Raw genomic sequence first — 9,155 nt, 5'->3', positions numbered from 1 at the left:
AAGCTGCAGCGGTACTACCGCTCGTGGGAGCGGTACTACCGCTTGGAGGGGATGTAATTTTTTACTACCGCTTGGAGCAGTACTACCGCGGCTACTTCCGTGGCTACTTCCGCTCCGGACCAAAAACTCGTCACAAGCCAGCGGTGGTAGGCACGGGTATATTTTTTTAGTACCGCTCGCAAGCAGTAGTACCGCTACCCTTTGAGGTAGTACCACTACCCCTAGCGGTAGTACCGTGAGGTCGAGCGGTAGTACCGCTCTATGCGGGCTGTGTTGGGGAACGTAGTAATTTCAAAAAAATTCCTACGCACACGCAAGATCATGGTGATGCATAGCAACGAGAGGGGAGAGTGTTGTCCACGTACCCTCGTAGACCGAAAGCGGAAGCGTTAGCACAACGCGGTTGATGTAGTCGTACGTCTTCACGATCCGACCAATCAAGTACCGAACGCACGGCACCTCCGAGTTCAGCACACGTTCAGCCCGATGACGTCCCTCGAACTCCGATCCAGCCGAGTGTTGAGGGAGAGTTTCGTCAGCACGACGGCGTGGTGACGATGATGATGTTCTACCGACGCAGGGCTTCGCCTAAGCACCACTACAGTATTATCGAGGTGGACTATGGTGGAGGGGGGCACCGCACACGGCTAAAAGATCAAATCAATTGTTGTGCCTCTAGGGTGCCCCCCTGCCCCCGTATATAAAGGAGCAAGGGGGGAGGTGCGGCCGGCCAAGAGGAGGCACGCCAAGAGGAGTCCTACTCCCACCGGGAGTAGGACTCCCTCCCTTCCTTGTTGGATTAGGAGAAGGGGGGAAAGAGGAGGGAGAGAGGAAGGAAAGGGGGGGCGGCGCCCCCCTCTCCTTGTCCTATTTGGACTAGAGGGGGAGGGGCGCGCAGCCCTGCCCTAGCCGCCTCTCCTCTTCTCCACTAAGGCCCACTATGGCCCATTAAACCCCCGGGGGGTTCCGGTAACCCCTCTGGTACTCCGGTAAAATCCCGATTTCACCCGGAACACTTCCGATATCCAAATATAGGATTCCAATATATCAATCTTTATGTCTCGACCATTTCAAGACTCCTCGTCTGTCCGTGATCACATCCGGGACTCCGAACAACCTTCGGTACATCAAAACTCATAAACTCATAATATAACCGTCATCGAAACTTTAAGCGTGCGGAACCTACGGGTCCAAGAACTATGTAGACATGACCGAGACACGTCTCCGGTCAATAACCAATAGCGGAACCTGGATGCTCATATTGGCTCCCACATATTCTAGGAAGATCTTTATCGGTCAGACCGCATAACAACATACGTTGTTCCCTTTGTCATCGGTATGTTACTTGCCCGAGATTCGATCGTCGGTATCTCAATACCTAGTTCAATCTCGTTACCGGCAAGTCTCTTTACTCGTTCCGTAATACATCATCCCGCAACTAACTCATTAGTTGCAATGCTTGCAAGGCTTAAGTGATGTGCATTACCGAGTGGGCCCAGAGATACATCTCTGACAATCGGAGTGACAAATCCTAATCTCGAAATACGCCAACCCAACAAGTACCTTCGGAGACACCTGTAGAGCACCTTTATAATCACCCAGTTATGTTGTGATGTTTGGTAGCACACAAAGTGTTCCTCCGGTAAACGGGAGTTACATAATCTCATAGTCATAGGAACATGTATAAGTCATGAAGAAAGTAATAGCAATATACTAAACGATCGAGTGCTAAGCTAACGGAATGGGTCAAGTCAATCACATCATTCTTCTAATGATGTGATCCCGTTAATCAAATGACAACTCATGTCAATGGCTAGGAAACATAACCATCTTTGATCAACGAGCTAGTCAAGTAGAGGCATACTAGTGACACTCTGTTTGTCTATGTATTCACACAAGTATTACGTTTCCGGTTAATACAATTCTAGCATGAATAATAAACATTTATCATGATATAAGGAAATAAATAATAACTTTATTATTGCCTCTGGGGCATATTTCCTTCAGGCTGTGAGCATAACGGTTGGATTTTTCCCCACCTATAAAAGGGGCTCTTCTTCCCCAATGAACCTTATCCTTTGAGCTCGTGTTCTTCCCCCATTGTTGACCTTCTTCGAGCTTGCTAACTCTCAATCCCTCCGTGGATTCTTGCTAGTTTTTGAGGGAAAAGAGAGAGGAGATCTAGATCCACATTTCCACCAATCACTTTCTCCTCTATGTGAGGGGAACCCCTTGGATCTAGATCTTGGAGTTATTGGTGTTCTCCTTCTTCTTCTTCCTCTCATTTTCCTCCCTAGCATTAGTTGCTTCGGTGGGATTTGAGAGAGAAGTACTTGGGCACTCCGTGTGCCCTTTCCATTGCATTTGGTGCATCAGTTTGAGTTCTCCACGGTGATACGTGGAAGTTACAAGTTGAGAAGCTTATTACTCTTGGGTGCTTGGTACCCTTGAGCTTGTTCCTCTTGGGTGCTTGGGCGCCCTAGACGGTTGGTGGTGTTCGGAGCTCAATCATTGTGGTGTAAAGCTCCGGGCAAGCGTCGGGGTCTCCAATTAGGTTGTGGAGATCGCCCCGAGCAATTTGACGGGTACTGGTGACCGCCCCAAGGGTTGTCAAAGTGTACGGGTTAGGTGACCGCCCCCAAGGGTTGCCATTTGTACGGGTTCAGTGACCTCCCTCAATGGTCCCTTAGTGGAATCACGGCATCTTGCATTGTGCGAGGGCATGAGGAGATTACGGTGGCCCTAGTGGTTTCTTGGGGAGCATTGTGCCTCCACACCGCTCCAAACGGAGATTAGCATCCGCAAGGGTGTGAACTTCAGGATACATCATCGTCTCCGCATGCCTCGGTTATCTCTTACCCGAGCTCTTCACTTATGCACTTTACTTTGTGATAGCCATATTGTTTCTTGTCATATATCTTGCTATCACCTAGTAGTTTATCTTGCTTAGCATAAGTTGTTAGTGCACATAGGTGAGCCTAGTTGTTGTAGGTTTCGTGCTTGACAAATTAACCGCTAGGTTTATTCCGCATTTTTTCAAGCCTAAACCGTAATTATTTTAAAGCGCCTATTCACCCCCCCCCCTCTAGGCGACATCCACGATCTTTCACCAGAAGATGGGCACCGGAGGTGGGCCTGGGTGAGCACAACACACCAGGGCGCGCCTGGGCTCCCTGGCGCGCCCAGGTGGGTTGTGCCCACCTGTTGGGCCCCCTCTGGTAGTTATTTGCTTCAATAATTCTTATATATTCCATAAAAATCCTCGTGAAGTTTCAGCTCATTAGAGTTATGCAGAATAGGTAGCCTGACGTAGCTTTTTCAGGTCCAGATTTCCTGCTGCCGGAATTCTCCCTCTTTGTGTATACCTTGCATATTGTGAGAGAAAAGGCATTAGAATTACTCCAAAAAGCATTATTATGGATAAAAAATTATAAATAACAGTAAGAAAACATGATGCAAAATGGACGTATCAACGACACTGCCAGGTTCTGGACTGATAACTGGACACCGGAAGGGCGTAGTATTGCCTCGTTGGCACCGGCTTTGTTTTCCTTTGTGAAAGATTCCAAGCTGTCAGTCCGGGATGCGCTACACAATTGAAGATGGATCAAGGACATCAAACGTGGCTTGACAGTACAAGCTTTGGCGCAATACTTATTGCTCTGGGACATTGCACAGGCAGCTACACTCGATTCGGAGGCTCAAGATCGACTTGAGTGGAGCAGGACGGAACACCACCAATTCACAGTCAGTAGCGCTTATGGGATGTTTTTCATGGCTGGAATTAGGTTTGCTTGTTACAAACCCATATGGAAATCCAAAGCCCCCCACGCTGCAAGTTCTTCATGTGGGTCATTCATAAGAAGTGCCTTACGGCAGACAATCTTCAGAAACGAGGATGGCCATCGAATCGGGACTGCCCGCTTTGTTTAGCCCAACCGGAGAGCTGCACACACCTGTTTGTGCATTGCAGATTTACACAGCAACTCTGGAGTATATTTCAACAATGGTCTGGAGTCGATTTCTCCATCCCGGATAGCAGCTTCGACAACACTGAAGACTGGTGGCTGGCGGCGAGGAGGACAATCCCAAAGCAAACGCACCGGAACTTTGACACCATCGCCATTCTTATTCATTGGAGGATCTGGAAAGAACGGAATGCGATAATTTTTCAACAAACAGCTTGTAATATTGATAGGGTCTTAGACCTAATCAGGGAGGATATTGGAGTGTGGAGATCCGCCGGATGTGTGGCTGATTTAGGTAGCTAGCCAGCACACTTTCGTGTGGTTTGTATTCTCTGATCACCGGCCAGCATGGCCAGATCTCCTGGACTGTTTTGCGGTGTTGTACTGCTCTTCTTCTTCTTCTTCTTCTTCTAATAAAGATCAGCCACTGGCCCTTCGATAAACATCGGACAACAGAATGTAACATCTGACGTACTACGTTCTAGGACATACGAAAAATGCATAAAACAAACTTAAAATTACCCCTACTCCTCATCAAAGGAGAGCTAGATAATCCCCTCGCCGGAGCCACCGGCCTCATGGTCATTCGTGGCAGGACAAATCAAGGGCATCTCCTCGTCGGGCTCCTCCTTGAAGAGTTGCTCTTGCTTGACATCGCAGAGGCTTATCTTGCGACGGTTCGCGCAACCCCCCGCTCGGACTTGAGGGTAGCATCATTCTTGGCGACGACAGCGGGGTCACCTACGAGCTCGGTGGGGCTGCAGCGATCGCGAGCTCAGCCTAGAGCTACACCTTTGCCGTGAGGTGCTCTGCCTCCTCGTCTTGCACCAGGAGGAATTACTCCTCACCTCCTCCATCAAGAGGAGGCAAAGGTCGTCGCCCCCGTCGGTTGCGGCGTCGACCACCTCAAACTCGGCAGTGGGGCAAACCTCTAAGCTCGGCTTCTCCGAGCGTTGGTTTGGTCGGTCATAATAAGGGTCGCGTGTGGTAGACACACTTTTCGACGGCAAGCTTGGCATGGTGCTCCGGCATGAGCATCTTATAATATGTGACCTTCTTGCGCCCTGGGCGGACGGCGGACAACGAGGTCGAATGCGTCCTATCTATCAGACTTGTTCCATGTGGTCTTCGCCTCTTGGCCCAGTCAAGGGGTAAACCGCACACCATGATCCTCTAGAGCACTCTAGAATTTTCTCTAACATTCCAAAAGCTTCTAGAGCCACCTGAGGCTTTTCCAAGCATCATCGAGACCTCCCAAAACATTTCTAGGATCATCCGGAACAGTCCCGGTTCCTAATCTCTTATTCTCTCTTATCTCCTAGTTCTCCTGCAAACTACTAGTCGTTAAGCGTGTGACCCTACAAGTTTGGTAATATGTGGAGATGTTCCCACATATTCATGAAGATCTTTATTGAGCGAACATTTTCTCCGCATACAATTCCAGTTCATTCGCAATACATTACAAAACCCAGGCGAGACTTATGAAGTAACACCTTGATCACTATACCAAATTGAGTATCTCTTCATCGTCGCACGAGCAAATCCCAGTCTTGAAGTATCTAGCACCTTGACACACTTTTTTGGTGTGGTTATAAGCTGCATTTATGATCACCCAATTACGAGTAACGTTCGGCAATCCCAAAGCGGTCATCCGATATGAAGGTACATTGTTCTCATGGTCTAAGGACATGAGTAAACGTTTCACATAATATGATAATACTCACAACATAGTGATGATAGGATCTCACAGTATATCATAAATTGGGTCTATCCAACACCATTATTCTCCCAACAATGTGTTCTCATTATTGCTCACATCCTTATTACTCTTGAAAATGCCCTATGATCAGGAAAACTTAATCATCTGCAACACACGAGCTAGTCTTAGAGGTGAGACTAGTGATCTGTTTGGTGTTTATGTTTTCACATATGCAACTGGGTTTTCCTCTGAATCTCATATATAAAAACCATTATAATTATAACACATAATATAAACTTTTAAATACGAACATGAAAATAAAATAATACTTTATTATTGACTCTAGGGCATATTTCCTACCGTCTTCATCTTTGTTGTATTAACAATGCCCATGGTTAATAAAACAAAACCATAAACAATACATGAGCTAGTTCAAAGTCCTGACTACGGATTTGTTTGGTGTTTATCTTTCTACACATGCAACTAGGTTTTATTCCAAATCTCACATTCAGGAACTAACACAATTCTAACATAAAAAGTATAAACTTAATTATGAACATGGAAATGGAATAATAACAACTTTGTTATTGCCTTCTAGGGTATATTTCCAACATACATCACAACTTTTGCTAAACCTTCTCAAATTTTTATCATGGCACTATGCGAGGTTTCATGTTTTTCAAATATCGTTTTCATTTTTTAGAATAAACAAAACTATAAGATCCATGTTCAGGGTCAAGTCTTGGCACCCAGATGCTTGGAATTCCTTTTCTTGTCTTGTATAAGGCCTAAATATAGACTCAAGAACACAAATTGGAAATTTCAAGCCATTTTGCCAACTTTATTCACGCATTTGAATTTGAATTATATTCACTAAATGACTAGAAATTCATTAGTGGTTTAAAATAGCAAAATGAATCCCAAAAATGTCAGATTTTGACATGAGACATGTGATTGTGTATTTGTGCGTAGATTTTTGTAAGGTCAAACGATTAATTGTGACACTATGCCAATTTTCATGTTTTTAGACTTTGTTTGCTTTTTTAGAATTAAAAACAAGTAAAGTCTATTTTAGTAGAATTACAAAAATAGAAGAAAGAAGATAAAATAAACAAAGAGAATAAAAGAAAAGAAAGAAAACTTTACCTAGTGTAGGCTTTCTGCCGAGTGTTTTCTTGGACACTCGACAAAGGTCGTGTTTGCTGAGTGACCGATGAAATACACTTGGCAAACAACTCAGCACTAGGCGAAGTCAGCGATTCTGGTGATACTGTTCACTAGAGAGCATCCATTTTGAACTGGGTACGAGCTTAACAAATTTAAGAAAGCGGTTAGATCAAACGCATTTAAGAAAGCGGTTAGATCAAACGCCAGCTTGGAGAAGTTGCACCGGACTAAAAGAAAATCCAGCAGATTGTGATGACCGAGGTCGCGCAGACTTCAACCAATATAAAACTGCTCAGGTAGTAGATTTACGAGCATATTTTAAGAAGAACTCAAACCTACTAGTACTCCAAGTGTGGTGGTGGTATGTGAAACAACAGTAGTACGTACTCTATAAAACAATATCGGATCAATACGCAAATCGTATAAAACAATCACTAGGCGTCACGCGGCGGGCATGCTCTTATGTCTGCTTGCACCTGACTGATGGAACCTTTTCCTTTCCCTTTTTGCAAGTCGTGTAAATTTGCCATCTTATTCCGCTAAGACACTTTGTTCGACCAAGGCGCAGAGCAGTAAGTAGCGGTGAAGGGAATCCATATCCAAAGGGTGAGAGAGATGATAGCACAGCATTCCACTCCAAGGAAACGGAATCTTCAAGATCTACGAGCCACGCGTATGAATGTTGATCACCGGTACAGTACTGCTGGTACGTGCGTACTAGCGAGATTTTTGGAAAATACCCACGGACCCTCGCAATCTTTATCCCTGCCGTCTCTGTTCTCTGTAATGGCCGGAGACCACGTACCGTTACCGTCTTTACTCTCTAGTGCCATGTCGATCTATCTACTGGCTCGCTTTTGTATGCTGACTGGTTCTTGCGGAAGCACGGCGATGATACGGCCGATGCACGGAGACGATTTAACTGAAGTGACGAACGGGCCCACGGCCCACATGCCCGGCTGCTTAAATTATGCACGGCAGTTGGGAGTACTTGCATCGGAGCCATGAAGACAGTCTCGGGGCCGGAGAGGGTCCTGTTGGTGTTGGTTTGTTTGAAAAGTTTGCGGAGGGAAAGATCCAAGGAGCGAACGGAGGAGTACAAGGCGTTCCCTTTGTTCCGTTTTGCAAGAGCCGGCAAGTGTGTGACTGTGCGGGCCGGCGAGCGTTGCGTCGCCTCCTCTTTTTACACCCGCATTCCGATGCGCGGCGAGCTTCTAGGCCTTGGCGGCACAACTGGCCGGAGGCCGCATGTGACGGAGGAACCATACTATAGGTTTGCATGTTCGGGACGGAGTACAAGAATCAAAACCTGCTGGTGTCACAGGTTGGAGGCCTTGACGAAACACACAAGAACAAGAACACATTTGATTTCTGTTTAGAGGAAGAGAGAGTGGATTCCTCGTTGAGGCAAAACAAAACACACCGGAGGAGAAGGTGGAGGCATTCCTACGCTAGCCACCACCACTGGTTCCATTCCATCGTTCTTGCTTCACACACCAGTTGGGTTGGCACCAACATCCCTTGCCCCACAAGCGAAACATCGTTTCTTTCTTGTATCGAAACGTCCGCTGGATGCCTCGACATCCACCGAGATCTGTTTCGGCTCGTATCCTACAGGCAGGAGGGCAGGCTGCAACATCCATCCCGCAAGTCGCACAGCTGCGGTTGCACTGCCAGGTCGGTGTCAGCCCGTGTACTCTACTGGCGAGCGACTCGGAGTACTATCTCGTAGGTAGAGTATAGGAATAGTACTAGTAGAATCCACCCGGCCGACGGCGGACCGCAACTGCCGAGGGTGAGGCGACACGGCACCCGCGCCGCGCGTTTGGGCAAAAGGATCAAAGCGAGACGCGAGACGCGAGGTGCGCGTGGAGCAGATGAATGCGTGCGTAAAACGACGAGAGCAGTGGGGCAGGCGCAGCGAGGGAGCTGCGCGGCGGGCATACAAGGCGCGCACGAGGCGTCTGTGGAGTGTGAGCCTCTGCCTCAGCCAGCCGGTGGTGGGCGCCTCTACCAGGCAGCCGCGGCCAGGGGCAAAATTTCGTGTTTTGACCTTTTGACAAACAAAATCAAGATTTAACCCCGGTTTGAAAGATTTTTGGGATCTGATCTTTTTTCCTATCGTCAGAGGATCTGTCCGTAGGGTTAGACAGCCTACCGCCAGGGCGGTAGGGTACTTATCCACGTCAGCATGCGGAAACGGCCGCCGTCCCCCTCCGTCGCACCCTACCGTCAGGGCGCCTGACGGTAGCCTGTCTAACCCTACCGCCAGATCCCCTGGCGGTAGGCTCCGGGCAGTTATTTCCGCCGAAACCCCCGCG

The sequence above is a fragment of the Triticum aestivum genome, chromosome 2D (genome assembly GCF_018294505.1).
Source record: "Triticum aestivum cultivar Chinese Spring chromosome 2D, IWGSC CS RefSeq v2.1, whole genome shotgun sequence".
NCBI lineage: Eukaryota > Viridiplantae > Streptophyta > Magnoliopsida > Poales > Poaceae > Triticum > Triticum aestivum.
The sequence above is the reverse complement of the archived record's forward strand: the minus strand, read 5'-3'. Positions refer to the sequence as shown.